Source organism: Tamandua tetradactyla, chromosome 13 (assembly GCF_023851605.1).
Source record: "Tamandua tetradactyla isolate mTamTet1 chromosome 13, mTamTet1.pri, whole genome shotgun sequence".
Lineage (NCBI taxonomy): Eukaryota > Metazoa > Chordata > Mammalia > Pilosa > Myrmecophagidae > Tamandua > Tamandua tetradactyla.
In genome coordinates this window covers 44,247,322-44,271,693 of record NC_135339.1, presented here as the reverse complement: position 1 = coordinate 44,271,693, position 24,372 = coordinate 44,247,322, and positions in this window count along the sequence as shown.

Genomic DNA, 24,372 nt, shown 5'->3' with positions numbered 1-24,372 from the left:
AACTGTCCCATCAAAGGCATCCAGGGAAAGATACCTTGGCTCAAGAAGGCCAGTGAAGTTCAGGGTTTCTCTCTCAAGTGAGAAGGCATGTGGTGAACACAGGGTTTCTCTCTCAGTTGGAAGGGCACATGGTGAACATGGCATCATCTGCTAGCTTTCTCTCCTGGCTTCCTGTTTCATGAAGCTCCCCATGAGGCATTTTCCTTCTTCATTTCCAAAAGTTGCTGGCTGATGGCCTTTCTGCTTCTCGTGGCTATGTCATTCTTCTCTGCTCTCTCTGAATCTCTCACATGCTCCAAAATGTATCCTTTTTTATAGGATTCCAGTAAACTAATCAGGACCCACCCGAATGGGTGGAGACAGATCTCTACCTAATCCAGTTTAACAATCGCTCTTGATTGAGTGACATCTCCAGGGAGATGATCTAATTATAATTTCAAATAAACAGTATTGAATAGGGATTAGAAGAAACGGCTGCCTTTACAAAATGGGATTAGGATTAAAACATGGCTTTTTTAGGGTACATACATCCTTTCAAACCAGTACAGCTCTTCACACCACCATTCTGGAATTTGTCTCTTTAGTTGTCATTTGTTAGTTGAGATATTGACAAGTGTAATGTGTTTACAGAATGGAAAAGAATAGTGAATGGGTTTGAACACCAGGGCATCTGAGTAACAGCTAGGGGAATTAAAACATGAAAGAGATACTAGGAAGGAGTGTTTCCACAAATGTAAAATAGTAAAAGCAACTTTAATGTGGGTTGCTCTACTGAGTAGAACTAAAATTAATGCACAAAATAATTTGGAGGAAAATTTGGAAACAAGTTTTGTTGAGTGAAAAATAAATGGCAGCCAAATATATGGCCCCGAGTTTCATTTTACGTAAGTGTGTGAGCAAAGCTGTGGCCAACTTTTACAGTAATGCCAGAGGAGATGCTTGCAATGATAGATTGTCAGGCAAGTTGAACATAGAAGTGTTTACATGCACAGAAACCAATTTGGAGGCTATGATATTAATCATGGTGAAAGATGATGCTGGTCTGATGGTGGTGGTAGCAGTTAGAATAGAGAGAAGTGGATTCTGTACCTAGCTTGATGGAAAATGCTGTGTTGACGCATATAAGATGTATGAGATTAATTACTACCTACTGCAGACTAACAGAGTTCACCAGGCATTGAGTTAGTACTCTCATTCCTTTTCATTTATAGCTATGGCTGTGATTTAAGGGACTACTTAGGCACCTATACATCTGGCATCTTCACCTCTTCTATCATGAGTTGTAAAATTGTTTCATTAGAGCTCAGTGTCATATAGTGCAAGACATGGAGACATTTTAAAAATGTGTGCTTTCAACCCAATTATTCAGTGGGTTAAAGATATGAATATCTGAAGAGCAAATACAGATGGCTCAAAAGCACATGAATAGATGTCAGTTTCATTAGCTATAAGAGAAAAGCAGATCAAGAGTAAAATGAGATACCACCTCACACCTTTAAGAATGGCTGCTATTAAATGAACAGGAAACTATAAATGTTGGAGAGAATATGGAGAAACTAGGACACTTATGCACTGCTGGTGGAAATGTATAGTGGTGCAGCCACTATGGAAGACTGTTTGATGGTTCCTTAGGAAACTAAATATCGAGTTGCCCTATGACCCAGCAATAGCACTAGTTTGGTATATACCCAGAAGAGCTGAAAGCAATGACAAAAATAGACATTTGCACACCGATGTTCATAGCAGCATTATTCACAATCGCCAAAAGATGGAAACAAACCAAATGCCCATCAAAAGACAAATCGATCAGCAAAGTGTGATATATACATATGATGGGATATTATGCAGAAGTAAGACAAAATGACATCCTGTAGCACATGACAGGATGGATGATCCTTGAGAACATAATGCTGAGTGAAATGAGGCAGACAACAAAAGGATAGATACTGTATGATTTCACTTTTATGAATAGCATAAAGCTATTATCACAGGCTTATAATATAGAATATAGGGGACTTAGAGATATATAGAAGCTAGAGATGAGTGAACCGTGAGCTAATGAGGTTGAACTACAATTAATGGAATAGATAGGAGTGAAGGTGGTTTTCTAGTGGATCTATAAGTAATATTACCATATTGAAGATGAACAAGATTGAAAGGGGTTGTATAGACCTACGTGTCCCACTGATTAACACTAGAAATATGAATTAGTTTTGGCAAGAATTACCTCAAATATCTGATTCTTGTATAAATAGTGTTTAAGTCCAGGGTAAAGGGAGAAACCTGCTATTGCATGGTATGAGCTTTGTTCAAAAGGAAACCATCAGCACTACCACAGCAACAGCAGAGTTAAATAATGGGGGGAGGGACAAGAGTTAAGAGGAAGTTTAGATTTCCTATTTGGTGAGGGTGTGTTTATTGGTTTTGTTTCACATGGTAACAATCAAATTATCTAAAATTAAGAATGTTGATGGACTGTGGATTTTGGGCTGTCTCCATGATGCTCAATGAATGCAGAGTGGCTGAAGAAGTAGATTGTCAAACAATGGTGTATACTTATGAACGAAGACTGTGCTGCTACAAAAAGAAAGTCATGAGGCATGCAGTGATGTGAATGAACATGTGGGACATGTGATAAGACAAAATAAGCCAGAAACAAAAGAACAAGAATGATATGGTCACCTTTAGCAAATTCTTATAAGAAAGCAGGGGCCTAGATTGTAAGCTTTTAGAGCAGACATATTGAGTCTGGAGCGGTGATTATTATTCCTGGATTTTCAGGTTGTTTTATGTATATAACCTGATATTTAGAGATAAGAACAATGCCGAACAGGTTGGGGTTAAAGTAATTCAGAACATAGGGATAAGGAAGATAACATCTATGTTTTAGAACCATGCATACTCTTTGAGACAATGGAAGACAGGTATATTTGATCTGGAACTGAAATTTTTGGTAGTGCATAATCCAACTCAACCTATCTGTATAGCTCATTTGAACAATTGAAACACAGGGAGCACAGAATAAGAAAGAGGTCCTTTAATCCTGTATAGATTATTGTAATGCCTGGATATATCCTAGAGTATATTAAGCAGATAATCAAAAGGTCTTGGCAAAGTCCCCCAAGGGAGGGGAGAAAGAATATATAACTATTAAACCTTACCGTCAGGAAATCCCCTGATACTGTGTCAAACTTTAGGAATACCCAAATCAATAGGCCATGCCCTCGATCATGAGGCTTACTCTTGTGAAGCTTATATAGGTAGCAGAGAAGCTTAGACTACCTATAGACATACCAAAGAGTTACTACTGGAGGACCTCTGTTGCTCAGATGTGGCCTCAGTCTCTCTAAGCCCAACTCTGCAAATGGAATCATTGCCCTCCCTCACTATGTGGGACATGACATCCAAGGGTGAAAGTCTCCCTGGCGACATGGAGATGACTCCCAGGAATGAATCCGCATCTGGCATGGTGGGATCAACAATTGCATCCTGACCAAAAGGGGGAAAAGAAGTGTAACTAATAAAGTATCATTGGCTGAGAAAGTTGAAATAGAGTCGAGAGGCTACTCTGGAGGTTGCTCTTATGCAAGCTTCAGTTAGAACTTTCTACCTATCATAACCTGCCAACCCCCAACCAGGACCATTCCAGCCAATCCTAAAGAACACCTAGGGCAATATATAAGATTCCACAAGGATTCCATGCACTAGAGTAACTTTCCAGAAACCTACAACCTCCAGATGGGTCCCTGTCTAGATTAAGTCTTGAAACCTAGCCCAGCCACTCCAGAACATCAGATAATTCCATCTCCCTACCCCATATTAGTGACAGACCCTTCCAATATGAAAAATTTAAAATTGCCATAGCTCAAACACCCCTAAAGAGAGGGATGGAAAGAACAGAGGTGATGGTGCAGTTATACAGAGAAGATAGGATTTAACAAATGAATATGAATGCTGAATCATTAAATTGAATCTCTCTTAGCCTCTAGTATTTTAGAGCAGCTAGAAGTAAAAACCTAAAATTGTGAAATTGTAACCCATGTTAAACTCTGAAATATGTTCTACAACTAATTGTGGTGCTGTGCTTTGAAATTTATAGCTTTTTTGTATGTATGTTATTTTTTACAAAAAAGAAAAGGAAGAAAGTAGATTGTGATGATAAAAAAGATTTAAGCTCTTTAGCCTCCTATATTCTGGAGCAGCTAGAAGAAAAAAATGAGTGGATCATATGGTAGCCCATGACAAACTCTGGGATCTATCCTGTAACTATATATATTAAAGAGTGCTTTGAAAACTATTGCTTTTCTATTTCTTTACTTTGTATATATATGTTATACTACACAATAAAAGAAGCTAAAAAAAAAAAATGAGTGCTTTCTGCTGCCATGTCAAGCAACAAAGAGCCAAATAAATATTTAAGTGTCTACTAGAACAAATTTTGTCAAATTATTTGGCTATGTCTAAGTACTACAGTTTTCAGTAGCAAAGAGATGAATAGTAAAACAATAAAAAATAAAGCCATGAATATATGTTTATAAGCTGCAGACTCAGATCACAAGATCAAAAGTATTTTCGTGCATTTTTAAACTTCAGGAATATGTGCAGGGAATATCTCTGTTCAGAAGTTCTATAAGATAACTTGCCATAAAGCAGCTCAAGTTAACCGAATAAATGGAGAAAACTGGAAGAATATGGCCTTAAGCACTCAACTTCAAAGGAACTTGGGATTTGGTGAGAGTAATTTTATCACCATGTTACCAATATAGTAATAATGAAAAAAAAATGCAAGAACCTCACATAGAAATTGTTTTTCTATGAACTTCACTAATCTTATTTTCTTGTAAAAACAATTTTGAGATATCCTTCTTAGTTAGAAAACTCGGAACTTTTTTTCTATGCACGTATTTTCCTAGTACTTATATAAACACTTGATTCCCTGCTTAAAAGAGTATATTTTGCAGTCAGTTTCTTCCTTAGTTTGGGATTAACTTCACTGTAACTCATTAAGATCCTGTAACAGAAAATGGGACCTCTGAAAATATTCAAGAATAAGAGGTCAATATTCTGCAACATAATTACTTATGTTATTGTAGTGAGGTTTTCAAGATATTCATCTTTTATGAAATGTACTTCAACAAGTGATTCTCAAGAAGATTTGTTTTGTTTGCTTATCAAGCTCTTTAAGTAAAGCAGTGCACCACAACTGAGGCAAGAAACTAATAAGAAGTAATGTTTATTAAGAGGAGGATCTGTTATAGGCTTTCAAAAGAATTTTTTCGTCCTACTGTACTTGAGGACTTTCGAATTTTATATTCCTTGAATTTTCTCTCTACAAGTTTGATATGACAAAATTGGGATGCTAAGGAAAGAATATGGGATGACTCTTACAGGACAAAATTATCATAATAAATTTACATAGCTTCTTTCTTTAAATATATAATTTCTAACATAAACTCAATAGGATTCCAGTTATTCATATGTAACTAGAAGTGAAATGTTTCATGCTTGACGAGTGTGTTGCTGGTCTCCTATAATGATCTTTATGGTGTTCAATTAAAGGAAAATCAATACAATAAGTGTACTGATTCTACCTACACATTGCAAATATGTCTGCTTCATTGAAACTCCACTGCTAAAGTCTTAGTTCAAGCTGTTTGCCTGTTGTAGTCATGTACGATTGCACTACTAGCACACCTGCCTACTTCAAAGTCTGCCTTCCTATGTTCTGCTTTGACACCATCCTGCTTAAAACTACCAGTAGTTTCCCATTGCACTTAGAATTAAATGAAACTCCTTACATTAGCCTCTGCCTTCTTCCACTACCCCTCCCCATAGCTGCCCAGTATGCTCTTCTTTTGGGTCCTTGAGCAAACCGTGTTGATTTCTGCATTAGAAATTTGCACAAGAATGCTCATTGTCTGATTTTCAAATGTCAGATCCTTTTCATTTCCACGTCAATTTTTAAAAAAATTATTTATTTATTAATTAAAAAAATTAAGAACAAACAAAAAATTAACATATCATTCCATTCTACATGTATAATCAGTAATTCTCAATAGCAACACATAGCTGCATATTCATCATTTCTTAGAACATTTGCATCAATTCAGAAAAAGAAAGAAACAACAGAAAAATAAAAAGATAACAGAAAAAAAAAGATTATACATGTCAATTTTAATGCTAGTTTTACAGAAAGGCTTTCACTCACCAGCCTATTTGAAGTGGACCCCAATATTCTCTTAAATTTTTCTTATTTTTTTAATTTGCAAGCACATATATTTATTTATAATGTCTCTCCCACCTTTCTTCACCAACTTGTAAGTTCCATGAGACCAGACTTCTTATCTGTCTTCCTTATCCCTGTGTCTACAACAACTAGAACAGACAAGTATATGGTAGATGCTTCATATATATTGAATGAATGAATGAATGAATAATGGCTATGAAGGTTAGCTTTGGCATCAGCCCTGGATTAAAGTCCTTGCTCTTCTTTTTGCTTCTTCTTATGATCTTGGGCAAGTTACGTAGCCCAACCAATTTTTAGTTTTGTCATCAGTAAAATGGAAAGAATAGTATTAACTTTCTAAGTGAATTGTTATGAAGATGAAATACTACAGATAAAAAGTACTGAGAAATACTACCTCAAAAACAAAAACCCCTCCATAAATCATAGCTCTGGTTTTGACTAATCCATTCGAACACACTCAATTTTTAGTGGCTGTGAGCCTTTAAAGGTATGTAAGAAATCTTAAAACAAGAAAGAGACAGTTAGTCAGTAAAATTTTAGGGATGTTATTTGGAAAATGATGTTAGCCATAGTAGGACAGTGTCCTGCTTCAAATTTGATTGAGAGAGTGAAATTTTTACAATGCTAAATGATGAACTATTTCCCCAATATTCACCATGTAGTCATCCCTCCCCCTTATTATGGCAGCTCAAATAATCAAAAGTCAGAGACTGTGAAAAACATCTACTGTGAAAAACACCTACATATCCATGACGTGTAGATGCATAGAGACAAATGAATTTGAGTACATTTGAGAAGGTACACTGTAAGTCCATTTAAATGAAAGTATTGAATGATATTTATGAAAAAAAAATTGAACCAAGTTTGAAGAATATAATAGAAATAACAGTAATGCAGTTCATTGTATTACTTCAATGAGCACAGCTATGAAACTGAATATGCTCCTCCGGCTGGTGTCCCTCTCATTCTATCTGGTCAAATATGTTCTTCATTTAAAAAAAAAAGATAAAACATCCTGTGTTGATGTTTTCAGTATCTTTAACAAGTCATGAGTACAGATTTAATGTAAATATACTTTGGAAGAGATTTTCATAGAACTGTATTTAGTCAAAGGCAACAATTGTTATAAGAAATATGAACATTGGATGGTTTATTCATGAGAGTGTTAATTATTTAACATAAAATATGTGAATAAATAAAGTATGTTGGTATTTTATTAGTAGTCATTATGGTCATGCTATTTGTTTTTTTTTTTTTTTAGCTTTTTTAAAAGTATAACATATATACAAAGCAAAGAAATAAAAAACAATAGTTTTCAAAGCACTCTTCAACAATTTATTACAGGACAGATCCCAGAGTTTGTCATGGGCTACCATATGATCCTCTCATATTTCAAACCGAAAATTTCAATTCCAGACCAAATAAACCTTTCTTCCAATGGTCTCAAAGATTATGTGTAGTTCTAAAATATAGACACTGACTTCCTTACCCCTATGTTCTGAATTACTTTAACCCCAACCTGTCCAGCTTCATTCTTATCTCTAAATATCACATTAAGTACATAAAACAACCTCTCAAAATCCAGAAATAATAATCACCGCTCCACACTTAATGTATCTGCTCTAAAAGCTTACAATCTAGGCCCCTGTTTTCTTATAAACATTTTCTAAAGGTGACCATACCATTCTTGTTCTTTTGTTTCTGGCTTATTTTGTCTCAGCAAATGTCCCACATGTTCATTCACATCGTTGCATGCCTCACGACTTTGTTCCTTTTTGTAGCAGCACAACTTTCATTTATAAGTACAGACCATCATTTGCCAATCTACTTCTCCATCAGTGCATCCTTCAGCCACATGCATTAATCACGCATCATGTATGGGTCCCAAAGTCCACAGTCCATCAACATTCTCAATTTTAGATAATTTGATTGTTCCCAAGAGAAAGAAAATGAATAAACAACTACCCATGCCAAATAGGAAATCTAAACCTCCTCTTTACTCTTGTCCCTCCCCCCATTATCTACCTCTGCTGTTGCTGTGGTAGTGCTGATGGTTTCCTTTTGGACATAGCTCATAGCATGCAATAGCAGTTTTACCCCTGTACCCTGGATTTAAACACTCTTTATATAAGAATCATATCCATGCTATTTGATTTTAAGTAGAGCAGAATGCTTCTAATAAAATCTTCACTTTTAATCTTTAAATGAATATATATTTAATATACAGATGAATTAATTTATAGATAGTTAATAGATAATTTTAACTGTGTGGTTAGAAATCTAAATTGACTGATGTTTCCTAACGTTTAATTTTGTCCGTTGAGAGTTGCAGTCTTTATGGATATCATAGAATGGTCTTGATCTAATGGCTGTCCTTGATCTCCTGTATTTTAGAAGAGAATAGTGGGAGAGTAAGTTTACATAATTTCTTTCATAAAAAAACAAGGAGAAATCACCTATTTCTTTCTGTGTAAAATTAAATAGAGATAACATGGAATGTTGTCTCATTGCTTCATGCTAAAAGTATTGCATAGGTATTGATTAGGTTATAGAGCCTATCAAATACACAAATGTAACTAACTCTCTCCTTGAGGGTCCCTTTAGTAGTATTGAACACCCATAAAATCTCAGTAGTGTAATTCTAAAAAAAAAGGTTATTTCTTATTCATACTTCATGTGCAGTGTGGGTCAGCAGTGGCTCTGTTACCGAGTTGACTGAGAATCTTTATCCATTCTTTTGTGATCATCTGGTAGTAGGAAGAAAGAGTGCTGAATGTGCACTCGCTGTTTAAGCTACTGCCTGTAATTGACATTTCCGCTAACATATTACTAGCCAAAGAAAGGTCATATGGCCATGCCTAACTTCAGAGATGAAGGGATGTAAACTTCCACCATGTACTTGGAAGGCCGAAAGCCAGAGGCAAACAGAATTAATAGCAATTTTTAGTAAATAGAATTAATAGCAAATATGCTGACTTTTGGCTCTGGGTTATTGCTTGATATATTTCACTAGTGTCAAAAGTTAAAGAGTACCATGCACCCCCCCCCAAAAAAAATGTTAAAGAGTATCTTCTAAAAACTTTTGAGAATCAATGACTTAAATTTAATGTACATTGCTGAGATTTTAAATGTGGTGATTCCTTTAACAACTCGGGATGTTGTCATGCTAGAGAGGTCAGTTGGATCCAGTAACATTATTTAGTGCCATGTAAAAAGGTAGTAGTCTAATGGGGTCATAAAAAGAAGACCAGAGGCACAATACTCCTTAAGTAAGGAACATACATAATCTCAGGTGGTGTGACTGAAAAATAATCTGTTTAGCTGCTTGAAATAGTTAAGAAAGTATTTAAATTTGAGATACGCACATGGAATAGGAAAGTAGGGTCAGGGGGAGGGAAGAGGGTTTGTCACTGGGATAATGAGAATAAATAGACTGGCTAGAGGTAACATCTGGTTAGTAGAATTGGTAATCCAGACTGGAATTCTAACCAGAATGGACAGGTTGCAGAAATGACATTAGTACAGGCAATAATATAGTTACCCTATTGACAATGCTTCGGAAGGAAAGTAGATGAGCACCACCACAGTTTCTGTTGATTTGACAATAAATTGCTTAATTCACAGTTGGTCAAAATCTGCTATTGAAAGTATTTTGTTAAAATCTGACTTTTAAAGTTTTTCTCAGAATTCAGCTAAGATATATCACTGTGTGGCAGGATCTCCCACCTTTTAAGAGTTTAATCCAAAAAGGAGTCTAGTTTCCAGGTAAAAGATATAACTTTTTTCTGGAACTCTCTGACTTTAATTTAGGAGTTAGAAACATCTCTTTGCTATTAACAAGGAACATCTTTGTGGGCCAAATAGGAGTTAAACTTTTCAGATACTGGTGATGTTTCCTAGGGGTTAGCATGTGCTTGGAGGCATATTACTAAGTTAAATTGAGAGATTTAGTTGGGCAAACTGGTAGTTGAGAGAAAACAAATTTTCTCATAGAGGTATCATATTATTAATATTAAATTGAATGAAAATAGATTTGTAGTCTATGATAGTAGGGAATGCTTTCTATTATTAGTAATGGAATTTATTTCAGTCCACATATGGTGTTTACAGTTCACTTTTTTTTTTTCTCATGGGCAGGCACTTGGAATGGAACCTGGCTCTCTGGCATGGCAGATGAGAACTCTGCCACTGAGCCACCATTGTCCGCTCCACAGTTCACTTTTTAATTAGAAGTTTTTATTTTATTTTTCTTTTTGCTCTTAGTTTTATTATATTAAATTTATAGTGAATTAACTTTGGTTTGAATATATTATATGGAAGTATATTAAAACACTGAGAATGTGAAGTGGATTATTGCTTAAATTTCTGTGTTTAAACTAGTATGTTTACTAAGCTACCAATTTAGGTGTCCATTTATCTTCTGGCAATACTAAATTCAGAGAAAACCAGAACCCAATGAACTTAAAACTGTCTCCTGTGTGTGCTAGCAAATCTTGAATGCTTTATAATGATGGAAATAGCAAATCATTAGATCTCTTGTTGCTTATAAAAAAAAAGCTTTGATGTTTAAGAAGTCATTTTAATAACTAACTTTTAAAATCATTGTTCCCCATAAAACAGAAATTGTGCTATTTTAAAGAATAGAGTATATTTCATTGTGTTCATTACCTATATATTAAGCATAAAGCATTTTTAATGTTACTTTGGAAATTTTTTAATGGTTATTTTAAAAGTGAATTTTAAATGTTAAATTATTCAAACATGCAGAACAGGAACTTTCCCCTAATACAGGTGGGTTTTATTTTTTTCAGTAAAATCTGTTCAGTGCACTGCCCCTTTAACTTAATAATAAACTGTTTTTCTTAATTCAATATTAGGCAGAAATAAATTACATGTATTCATATTTTATTCCTAATAATCTTTCGTTGAACTTTGTTATGCCAATTTGGAACATATTGAAAATAATGAATTTGCTAAGTGAAATGCCAATATCATACTTGTAGGTCCATTAAAGAAAGATAGCATTTTGTTAAGACATTAGGAACTTTGAAAATCACCATCTTATGTTCATAATATATAGATTTTAATGTGCATCCTATATTGATTTTTAATTCATGTAAAACTTTTAAATGCTATAGAAATATTTTACTGAACATTGAATTTGTTATTTTGTTGTAAGACATAGACCATCAATAATTTTAATCACTATTCTTTTACCATTGAGTGGATTTGGCACCATTTTAAAAAATCAGTTGGCCATAGATCTGAGAGTTTATTTCTGAACCCTCAATTTGATTCCGTTGTCCTGAATTCTATATGTCTGGAGTCTGTATGTCTGTCCTTGTGCCAGTACCACCCTTTTGTTTACTGCAGCTTTGTAATAGCTTTCAAAATGGGAAAGTATGAGTCCTTAACTTTGTTTTCCTTTTTCTTGATGGTTTTGCCTAGTTTGGGTTCCTTACTCTTTCATATGAATTTGATGATTGATTTTTCCATTTTCACAAAGAAGTCTATTGGAAATTTGAATGGGGTTGTGTTGAATCTGTAAATTGTTTTGGGTAGATTTGGCATCTTAACAATGTTTAGTTATCTAGTCCATGAACACAGAATATCCTTCCATTTATTTAGATCCTCTTTAATTACATTAAGCAATGTTTTGTATTTTCCATGTAAAAGTCCTTTATATCCTTGGTTAAATTCATTCCCAGATATGTGGTTCTTTCAATTGCTATTGTACATGAATTTTTCCCCTCATTTCCTCTTCAGATTGTTCATTACCTACTGATGTATTGAAACACCATTAATTTTTGCATTTGACTCTTGTACCCCACTACTTTGCTGAACTTGTGTATTAACTCTGTTGTGGATTTTTTAGAAGTTTCTACATATAGGATCATGCCATCTGCAATCTGGGAGAGTTTTATTTCTTTTTTTTTTTCAATTTGGAGGAGTTTTATTTCTTCTTGACTGATTTCTCTAGCTAGACTTTCAGTACAGTGTTAGTAAGAGTGGTGAAATTGTACAGCCTTGTCTTTTTCTTGAACTCAGGGTGATATACTCAGCGTCTTTTTCAAGTTTGTGGATTGCTTTAATGAAATTGCAGTATCACCATCAAACAAACTAATTCGATTTAGGAGTTAAAGAGGAATTGTCTTTACCTTATTTGGTTGACTTTAGAGAAAAAGGAAAACTTAAAATTTTGGCGGCATCACCTTTGATTGTGACTTGTAGAGGTTTAGCTGAACTGAAACCTGTCTTGCTCCTCCACTGATCTCAGTTAAAGTGAGCATCTGTTTAGTTTTACAAATATTCCGTGTAGTGTATAAAGAATTAGCAAATGGTAGTTCTGAGAAATATTTTTGTGTGTATTTTAGTGCAATAGTAATAATGATATTAATAAAACAATCTTAGATTGATACCACCCTTTTAAGAATAATAATGATACAATACTATTTTAAAATTTGGGGATGCACTTTAGCTTTGCATATCTGAAGAATTCATTCTGTGATGGAAATATTCAGTTTCAGCTTTGACTTTGACTAAATATTGCTTTTAACATTCAGATAATTAGCATTTATCCAAAAGGTTTATTTGTTCCAGTTTCCCAGGTTTCTTTGCTTTGATCCACTTATTCATTCCACATTCTTTGCAGAAGGCTTAGGAAAATTTTCTGAAGGAAATTATATCCTAAGAAGTTAAAAACTGAAGTTACACCTAATTTAGTTTTTACTTAGACTACAGGAAGATGTATCTCTGTGGACATGTATTTCGTTTTTTGCATGGTTAGGCACCAGGAATCAAACCCGGGTCTCCAGCGTGGTAGGTGAGAACCCTGCCTGTTGGGCCATCATGGCCCACTCTTGACCTGGATTTCTTAACTTTTGTTGGCATGGGTTTCCTAAGAAACCATAGATTACCCTTATATCAAGCCCCTATCTCTGAACTCAAACCCTTTCTAAGAGCTAGAGAGCTTGCTTCCTTGTTTCTTCTACCTTCCCCCTGTACTAGCTTCTACTCTAGGTTGCATCATCTCAAGATAAACTGAGCACTAATGTTCACTGGTTCTTAGTTTCAGAAGTAATTGGGGTAGGGTGGGGATAACAGGGAACAAACAGGTGGTAGACTTCTATTTTCACTGTCACAAATTAGAGAAATACTTTTCTTTCAACTTAGTCTCCCTTTTAGTGTTCCTTCCAGTAGAAACTGTAGCCTGTTGGTCTTTTTACTATTACTTAATACATAATTTCTTCAATAATCACCACTTTTCCAAGGACAAGCATTCCAATTTTAATAGACAGCATACAGTTAGCTCATATTTAGAAATTACTTTTCCTCCATTAATAATATTTCTACCCTGCTCTTGGAGTATATGGTTCCCCATTGTTTCACCAAGGGGGTTGTAATTTCCTTTTTTTAATTTTCCGTGGCTCACAAGGATCATAAAAATGTACATTAGCTGTTAATGTCCACTTTTTTTGGGATCTAGGGACAGACTCTATTTCATTCCACTCTTTGAAGTCATAGCCTCCCCTTAATTGAAGGGAAATGGAAGGTAATGATGAACAGTATGTCCTGTAACTGACCACAGATACATAGTTAAAAACCTGAGTGGTCATTATTGTACCTCGTAGCAAATAGACAAACATGGGAAGAAAGTTTAGAATTTAAAAAGTAATAATAATTCACACTTCCAGTTGGTAGAGCAGATAATTTAATCCAACCCCAGGTCCATAGAGTAAAGTTGCGGTCTGAATGGGTACTCAGGTAAGACTTGCCAGAGAACTCCTTTCCAGAACTGGTATGACTTGGAAAAATTAGAATTCTGGGAACTCTAACCACCCAGTGTCAAGATAATCATCTGGAATTATCCATATAACAAAAGAAACTAGAATTGTACCTATTGAGAGAAGGGCTGCAAAAGGGAAGGCATTTCTCAGTTCTATGGAGGGAACATTCAGCTGGTCAGAGCAGGAAGCTGTTCTGGGGAAACAAAGGCAGCTGGATTTTCTTTGCTTTCTAACAAGAGATATTAATCATTTGCTTTTCCAGGAGGATTGTGACATGTGAGAATGTGTTTTGTTTTTTATATATTGTGTTCATTTTATTTACTCAATAGGTTTTTATTGCGTTCTAGTCTCTGGAGCTATAGCAGTGAATAAAGACAAAATTCACTGCCATCACAGAGTTGATGTTAGCAATAAACAAAATAAATAACATTGATAGTAGTTTAGGTGATGGTAAGTACAATGGGGATAAAGTAGGGAAAGGAGAAATAAGAGCCAGGAAAGGAGTAGATATTATGATTTTATAAAGGTTCTTCCCCGAGGCGATGTTTGAGGAGACACCTGGAGAGCTCTGTTGACAACGGGAAAAGAGAGCTCTGACTCCCAGAGATGGATGGTCCTGGCGCTGGTACGGTGGGATCGAGAATTCTGCCTTCAACAAAGTGGGGAAAGAAATGGAACAAAGTAAAGTTTCAGTGGCTAATTTCTCACAATACTTAGATTTTAAAAATTTTACTCTAACTCTAGTAGAAGTTTAGTGGTATCTCATTGTGGTTATAGTTTGCATTCTGCTAAGGATTCATCATATTGACATCTTTTGAAATCTCTATTTACCATATGTCTTTTTTTGTGTGAAATAGCTCTTCAGATCTTTTATGCATTTCTAATTGGGGTTTTGTTTTCTTATGTTGAAGTTTGAGAATTTGAAAAGCATATTGGATACAAGTATTTTGTCAGATTATGTTTTAAAAATATTTTCTTTCAGTCTGTGGCTTATATATTCCTTCTATTACCAGTATGTTTTGAAAAGTAGAAATTTTTAATTTTTGCAAAGTTCAATTTATCAAGTTTTTAAAAAAATTATCATGCTTTTGGTGTCATGTTTAAGAACTTTACCTAAACCAAAGTCACAAATGTCCTTTAGCCATTTTATAGTTTAGGTTTTATGTTTAAGTCTAAAGTCATTTTGAATTGATTTTTGTTAAGGAGTGTGAATCATGGAGTGATTTTTTTGTCTATGGAATTCATTATTTCAAGTATCATTTGTTTAAAAACTTCAACCTTTGTGTACTGAAATACTTCATCTCTTTGTTGACCATGAGTTTTCTTTATGTAAGTGCATTTATTTCTGGCCTCTTTATTTTGTTACATTTATAAATTCGTCTATTGCTTCACCAATATTAGTGTTTTTATTATTTTAACTTCATAAAAGTCTTGAAACCAGGTATTCTTTAGTGCTCCAATGTTTTACTTTTTCAAATTTCTTTGGGCTATTTTAAGCCCCTTGAATTTTCCATTTGAATTTGGAATCAGAGTTTAACTCCTCAAAATGCCTGTTAGGATTTTGATTGGGAGTGCATTGAATCTATAGATAAATATCAGGTTGAATAATTTGCTTAGTATTCTAGTTTCTTGAAAGTTTTTTTTAATCAGGAATAGAGGTTAGATTTTGACAAATGCTTTTTCTGAGCTTCTTGAGATTGTCATATAGGTTCATATATTGTATACAATTATATATATATATATAGTTAATATGAAGAATTAAATAGATTTTTTATTGAGTGTTAAACCAACCTGCATGCCTGAAATAAACCAGACTTTGTTGTTACATATCCTCATTTTTATACATTGTTGGATTTTCTCTGCTAAAAATTGATAGAGAATATTTCATTTGTCTCCATAAGAGATACTGGTCTGCAGTTTCTTTTTCTTGTAATAGCTTTCCTTAGTTTTGGTATCAGAGTAGCGTTGACCTCATGAGTTAGAAAGTTTTTTCTCCTTTTCAGTTTTTTGTATGAATTTGTATAGAATTAGTATTATTTCTTCTTTAAATATTACACTATCCAGATTACACTGGATTGAGTTTTGGTACTTTTGTCTTTCAAGAAATTTTTCCATTTCATCTAAGTTATTAAAACTATTAGCATTAACTTTATCATAATATTTCCTCATTATTTATTGAATAATTGTAAAATCTGTTAATTTGTACCTTCTCCCTATTCCTGAACAGCCAGTAGGTTTATCAGGTTTCTTTATCGTCTCATTGGACAATCTTTGGTTTCATTGCTTTTAGCCACTGCACTTTTTATTTTCGATGGCACTAATTTCCATTTGGATCTTAATTATTTTCTTTTAGTTTGGGTTTCATTTGCTCTTTTTTTTCATAATTTTTTACAGTGATAGTTGAGGGTCATTGATTTGAGACATGTCTTCTGTTCCAATATAGGCACTCAATACTGTTGTTTCCCCCAAAGTTTAATGCATCCCACAAAGTTTGATTTGTTTTCATTTCATAATTCTTTTCAATATCTAGCTGAATCATGAGTTAGTTAGAAGTATGTTACTTCATTTCAAAATATTTTGGAATTTTCCAGTGATTTTTGTATAATCAATTTATAAATTCTATTATGGTCAGAGGATACACTTTATATAACTTGAATCCTGTTAAATTTATTGGTGTATGTTTTATGGTCAGGAAAATGTCTGTCTTGGTAAATATTCCATGTATACTTGAGAAGGTGCATTCTCCTGTTTTTAACATTTTCTCTGTATCTTGATTAGTTCAAGTTGATTGATTGTAGGGCTCAGGTTTCCACATCTTTACTGATTTTTCTGTTTCACATTTTAATATATAGTTAATGAAAGGTATTGAAATCTCTGATATGATTTGTTGATTTGTCTATTTTGCCATGCAATTCAATAATTTTAATTAAATTAGTTTAAGGTGCTATTATTAGATGCATAAAATTTTAGGATTATGTTCTGTTGATGAATAAAGTCTATTTGATTATAAAATGACTTATTTATCCATGTTAATGTTCTTTGCCCTTAAATCTATTTTGTATTAGTATAACCCGCCCATCTTCCTTTTCTTTTGTATTTTTTTGTTCTATCTTTTCTCATCCTTTTATTTATTTTCTCTACTTATACATAGGTGTGTTTTTTCTCTTATTTTCTTAGAGAATTGTAGGTTTACAGAAAAATCATTCAGAAAATACACAGTTACCACATGCTCCACTCAAACACTCAACTTTCCCTGCTATTAACATTTTTTATGAGTGCAATAAATTTATTAAAATTGATGAAAAAATATTATTATAATTATACATTAACTGTAGTCCATAGACCACATTAGGGTTCACTATGTTGTATAGTCCTATATGTATTTTTTATTCTAGTTTTATCGATCTTAAAAGTTCCCCTCTTAAACACATTCAAATATATAGAGTAGTAGTGTTAATTACATTCACAGTGTTTTGCTTCTGTTACCATCATCCTTTAATAATATTTTCCATCACCTTGAACAGAAGCTCTGTACTAATTAAGCATTAACTCACCATTTCCTACCCAACTCCAGCTTGTGGTAACCTGTATTCTAACTTCTGACTCTATGAATTTGCTTACTCTATTTATTTCATATCCTTGAGATTATATAATATTATTCATTTTGCATCTGCCTTATCTCATTCACCACAATGCCTTCAATCTGCCTTATCTCATTCAACACAATGTCTTCAAGGTTTGTCTACATTGTGGTATGTATCAGAACTTCATTTTTTTTATGGCTGAATAATATTCTATTGTATGGAGATATCATATTTTGTTTATACATTCATAGGTTGAAGGACACTTGGGTTGCTTACACCTTTTGGGGATAATTGTGAATAATGTCAGTATGAATATCAGTGTGTAAATATTTGTTGGGAGTCCCTTCTTTTATGCTTTTGGGTATATAACTAGAAATGGGATTGCAATGTCATATGGTAATTTTATACTTAGTTTTCTCCAAAAGATTCACTGAAGTATTCTACACAGAGGCTTCACCATTTTATATTCTGACCAACTTCACATCCTCACCAATACTTGTTATTTTCCATTTTTTTAATGGTAGTCAATCTAGGGGGTGTGAAATGGTATCATGTTGTGGTACTGATTTGCATATTCATAGTGGTGCATGATGTTGAGCCTCTTTTCTTTTTTTGGCCATTTGTTTATCTTTTTTGGAGACGTATCTATTCAAGACTGCCCATTTTTAAATTGGAATATTTGTCTTTTTTGTTGTTTAGTTATAAGATTACTTTTTATATTCTGGATATTAGACCCTTAAGGATACATGGTTTCCAAATATTTTCTCCCATTTTGTAGGTTGTCTTTTTACTTTCATGATGAAGTCTTTTGAGCACAAAAGTTTGAGGTTTTGATGAGGTGCCATTTATGTATTTTTCATTGTTGCTTGTGCTTTTAGTGTAAAGTCAAAGAAACCATTGCCTGACACAATGTGTGGAGGCTTCCCTATATTTTATTCAAGGAATTTCATAGTTTTGGTTTTTATATTTAGTTCTTTGATCCATTTTGTGTTAATTTTTCTATTAAGTGTAAGGTAGGGGTCCTCCTTCATTCTTTTGCATATGGATATTCGGTTTTCCCAGCAACATTTGTTGAAGAGACTATTTGTTCCCCATTGAGAGGATTTTGCATTCTTTTCAAAAAATTATTTGGCCATAAATGGTGATGGTTTATTTCTAAACTGTGAGTTTAGTTCCTTTGAGCTTTGTGTCTGTCCTTATGCCAACACCACTTTGTTTTGATTACTGGAGTTTTATAATAAGTTTTAAAATAGGAAAGCAGGAAGCATGTGTCCTCCAACTTTGTTTTTCTTTCTCTTGCTGGTTTTAGCTATTTGGGGCCTGTTACCCTTCCATACAAATTTGATATCTGCTTTTCCCTTTCTGCAAAGAAGGCTGTTGGAATTTTGATTGGGATTGCAATGAATATGTAAATTGCTTTGGGTAGAATTGACATTTTAATAACATTTAGTCCTCCAATCCATGAATAGGATTTCTTTGCATTTTTTAAGATCTTTTTTTATTTCTTTTAGCAAATTTTTTTATAGTTTTGTGTAAGTCCTTTACATGATTGGTTAACTTTATTCCTAAATGTTTTATTCGTTTAGTTGCTATTGATAATTGATTGTTTTCCTGACTTCTTCTTCAGATTGTTTGTTACCAATTGTGCTGGTTTGAATCTGTGGTGGACCCAGAAAAGCCATGTCCTTTAATCCTCATTCAGTATTGCTGGCTGGGAGCATCTTGATGTTCCCATGAAGAATTGTGTTTGGTAACTTTTGATCAGCTAGCTTCCATGGAGTTATGACTCCACCCATTAATCCTTTAAAAGAGGAAACATTTTGGAGAGAGGCCCTTTTTAGAGCCGTGTGAAAGCCACAGCAGAACACCTTAGAACCATGAAGCAGAGTGTCCACCAGCCAACAGTTTTTGGAGATGAAGAAGGAGAATGCCTCCCTGGAGCTTCCTGAAACACAAAGCCAGAAGAGAAGCTAGCAGACTTTGCCATGTGCCCTTTTAGCTGAGAGAGAAACCCTGAACATATTGGCCTTCTTAAACCAAGGAATCTTTTCCTGGATGCCTTAGATTGGACATTTCTATAGACTTGTTTGAATTGGGACATTTTCTCGGCCTTAGAACTGTAAACTAGCAACTTATTAAATTCCCTTTTGTAAAAGCCATTCCATTTCTGGCATATTGCATTCCAGCAGCTAGCAAACTAGAACACTAGTGTATAGAAACACCACTAATTTTTTATGTTGACTTTGTACCCTGCCACTTTGTTGAATGTGTTTATTTAGCTCTAGTAGCTCTTGGAGGGGATTTTCCAGGATTTTCTCTTTATAAGGTCATGTCATCTAGAAAATAGGTAAAGTTTTACTGCTTCCTTTCACATTTGTATTTCCTTCCTTTTTCTCTTCCTTTCCCCCTCCTGTCTTCCCTTCCTTCCTCTCTTCTTTCCTCCCTTCCTTCCTTTCTTTCCTTCTTCCTCCCTGCCTCCCTTCCTCCTTTCCGACTCACTGACTTACCTACCGACCGATCTACCTACCTATCCTTCCTGTTCCTCTGAATAGAACTTCTATACTGCTGAACAACAGTGCTGACAGTGGGCGTCCTTGTCTTTGACCTGATCTTAGAGGGAAAGCTTTCAGCGTTTCACATTTGACTACTATGTTACCTGTGAGTTTTTCATAGATGCCCTTTATCATGTTGAGAAAGTTTCTTCCTATTCTTAGTTTTCTGCATGTTTTTATCAAGAAGGGGTGCTGGCTAGGTTTGCCTAACCAGTTTGTTTTGTGACCTAACATATAATCTTATCTGGAAAATGATCCATGTGTTGTAAAGAAAAAAAATATATTCTCTTGCTGTTGGCTGAAATCTTTTGGGTCTAGTTGGTTTCTAGTATTTTTTAAGTCTTCTGTTTCTTTACTGATCTTCTTGTCTAGATGTTCATTCCATTATTGAAAATAGAATATTGAACTCTCCTTTCATCTACATTGGTCTTTCTGTTTCTCCCTTCATTTTTGTCAGTATTTACTTAATATATTTGGGGGCTCTTTAATTAGGTGTACATGTATTTATAATTGTTATATCTCCTTATTAAATTGAACCTTTTCAGTATTACTCCAGTTCTCTTTTAGTTACTTAATTTGCTTGGGATAATTTTTTCATCTTTTCATTTTCAATGTTCTATGTCTTTGACTTTAAGTTCAATCTCATGTAAACAGTTATAATTAGGTCATACTTAAAAAAATCTATCTACCAATCTCTGTCTTTTATGTGAAGAGTTTAATCCATTTCCAATTACTGCTAATGCAAGGCTTTCTTCTGTAATTTTCTCTGTGGTCTTTGTAGGTCTTATACTTTTTTATCCCTCAGTTCTTCCATTAGTGCTTCATATTGATTTCATTTTTTTTGTATTGTGTCATTTTTCAGTCCCTTCTCATTTCTTTCTATATAGATTTTGAATAAATATTCTTTGTGGTTACCCTAGGGCTTAAAATTAATATTCTATGTTTATAACAATCATGTTTGATTTGATACCAAGTTAAGTTCATTAGCACACCTATACACTATTTGTATGCTCCCCCCCCCCCACATTTTTCTTGTACATGGTATGAATTGTATCTTTAGACGTTGCATGTACCAAACCATAGATTTATCCTTACTTGGTATGCATTTGCATTTTAGAACCTGAAAGAATTAAAAAGTGGAGTTATATACGATAATACTGATATTTATAGTAATCCACATGATTATTTTTACTTGAGGTCTTCGTGTCTAGGCTGCTTCAATCCACTATCTAATGTCCTCTTCCTTCATTTTGAAGGACTCACCTTAGCATTGCTTGTAGGGAAGGTCTAATGGTGTCAAACACCCTCATCTTTTGTTTATCTAAGGATATCTTAATCTCTCCTTCATTTTTGAAAGCCTGTCTTGCTTGATTAAAATTTATTGCTTGGCAATTTTCTTTTAGTACTTAAAATATTTTATCTCACTGTCTTCTAGCCTCCATGGTTTCTGGTAAGAAATTGGTGCTTAGTCTTATTGAACCTCCATGTACTTAATTTGCTGCTTTTTTTCTTGAAGCTTTGAGAATCTGTCCTTTTTTTTTTTTGACATATGACAGTTTGACTATCGTGGTTCTGTGCCTGCTTCTCTTCAAGTTTATCCTGTTTTGTGTTTGTTGAATTTCTTGAATGTGCATATTCATGTCTTTCTTTCAATTTGGCAAGTTTTCTGCCAAACTTTTTGAATATTTCTTTTGTCCCTTTCATGGTTTCTTCTCCTTCTGGGACTCCCATAATCTTTATATTGGCATGCTTGATAATTCCACAGGTCTCTTAGATTCTGTTCTCTTTTTTAGTTCATTTCCTTTTTCTTTCTGCTCTTAGCCTAAATAATTTTGATTGGTCTTGTCTTTAGTTCACTGATTCTTTCTTCTGTTAGCTCCAGTCTACTGATGGAGCCCTCTAAGTGGTTTTTCATTTCATTTGTTACAGTCTTTCAAACCTAGTATTTCTTTTAATATTTCTCTGTGTTTCCTTCTAAAAATTTGTATCTCTTTATTGAGATTCTCATATTATTCATTCATTGTTTTACCTGATGTCATTTACTCCTTTCTCTATGTTTTTATCCTCTAGCTTTCTTTCTACTGACATACACTAGCCTAGACTTCCCCTTTAAACCATATCACACCCATAATTTGGCACTGTTAGTTACACTTGCAGCATTGTGCTGCCATCATCTCTATCCATTTCCAAGCATTTAAAGTCAACTTTATTAAAAATCCTGTGCACTTTAAGCATCATCTCCCTATTCTCTACCCTCTTTCTATCTCTTGGTGACTGTGTCAGTTTGAAACTGTTATATACCACAGAAAAGCCATGTTCTTTAATCCTCATTCAGTATTGCTGGGTAAGATCTTTTTTATTGTTTCTATGGAGATGTGACCCCACCCAATTGTGGTTGATAACTTTTGATTAGATGGTTTCCATGGAGATGTGTTTCTACCCATTCCAGGTAGGGTTACTAACTAGAGCCCTTTAGGAGGGAATCATTTTAGAAAAAGCTTCAGAGCCAACAGAGCCCACACAGTAGACCTCTGGAGATGCAGAAAGGAAACATTCCTGAGGAAACCTTATGAAATGAGAGAAGAAAGCTAGCAGATGTTGCCGTGTGTCTTCCCAGATGAGAGAGAAACCCCAAAACTTCATTGACCCTTTTTTTTTTTGGAGTTACGATATCTCTTTCTGGATGCCTTAGTTTGGTCACTTCTATGGCCTTAGAACTGTAAGCGTGCGACTAATAAATTCTCCTTTTTAAAAGCCATTCCAGTTCTGGTATATTGCATACCAGCAGCTCCAGCAAACTAAAACAGTGACCTATATGCTAGCTTTTAACTCTAAGAATTTACTCATTATAATTAGTTCATATGACTGAGACCATATAATATTTATCCTTTTATATCTGGCTTATTTCATATAAAACATTGTCCTGAAGGTTCATCCATGTTCTTGCATCAGGTCTTCATTCCTTCTTACAGCTGAATAATATATTCCGTCATATGTATATAACACATTTTGTTTATCCATTTATAAGTTAATAGATATTTGGGTTGTTTCTGTCTTTGTGAAATTGGGAATAATGCCACTATGAACATCAGTGTGCAAATATCTGTTTGTATCCCTGCTTTCAGTTATTCTGCGTATATATGAAGTAATATGATTATTGGATTATATGTCAGTTTTATACTTAGCTTTCTGTGGAAGCACCAAACTGACTTTCAAAGTGGCTGCACCATTGTACATTCCCACCTGCAGGAATTAAGTGTTCTTATTTCTCCACATCCTTTCCAGTACTTGTAGTTTTCTGGGGTTTTTGTAGTGGCCATTCTAATAGGTGTGAAATGTTATCTCATTGTGATTTTTATTTGCATTTCCCTAATAGCTTGTGATGTTGAGCATCTTTTATCAATGGTTTTGAACAGTTTGATTATGGTGTGCCTTGGTGTTATATTCTTTTTGTCAAACTTATTGAATCTATAGTTTTACAGCTTTCCTTAATTTTGGAAAAACTTCAGGCATTATTTCTTCAAGTATTTTTTTCTCTGTCCCCTTCTCACCTTTGGGGTTTCCCATAGCACATGTATTAAATTGCTTCAAGTTATCCTATAGTTCACTGATGTGCTTTTATTATTTTTTATTTCTGCATTTAATTTTGATAAGTTTCTTTTGCTACACTTTCAAGTTCATTACTTTTTAAAACTCCAGTGTCTAATTTCCTTTTCAGTATATTTTCATGTCTGATATTGTTCATTCCTAGAAGTTTAATTTGGCTTTTTTCATATCTTCCAAGTTTATTCTTGAATGTTTCATTATATTGAGTACCGTTATAATAATAATTGCATCAATATCCTCATCAGCTAATTCTAGTAACTCTGCCAGTTCTTAGTTGCTTTCAGTTTATCAGTTTTCTCCCATTATTTTAGTTTATATTTCGTTGTTTCTTTTCATGCCTAGAAAGTTTTGATTAGATGTGAAATATTATGAATTTTATGTCCTGAATGCTGGGTAGCTTTTTATTTCCATAAATCCTCTGGACTATGTTCTAGAGTACAGATAGCTATGATTCTTTTTAGTCTGGCTTTTAATTTTGTTAACAGGGACAAAAGCAGTGTTTAGTCTTGGTCTAATTATTCCCCACTGCTGAGGAAAGGAGACTTTTGAGTACTCTAATCAATGCCTGTTGTATCATAAAGCTTGTCAGTCTGCAT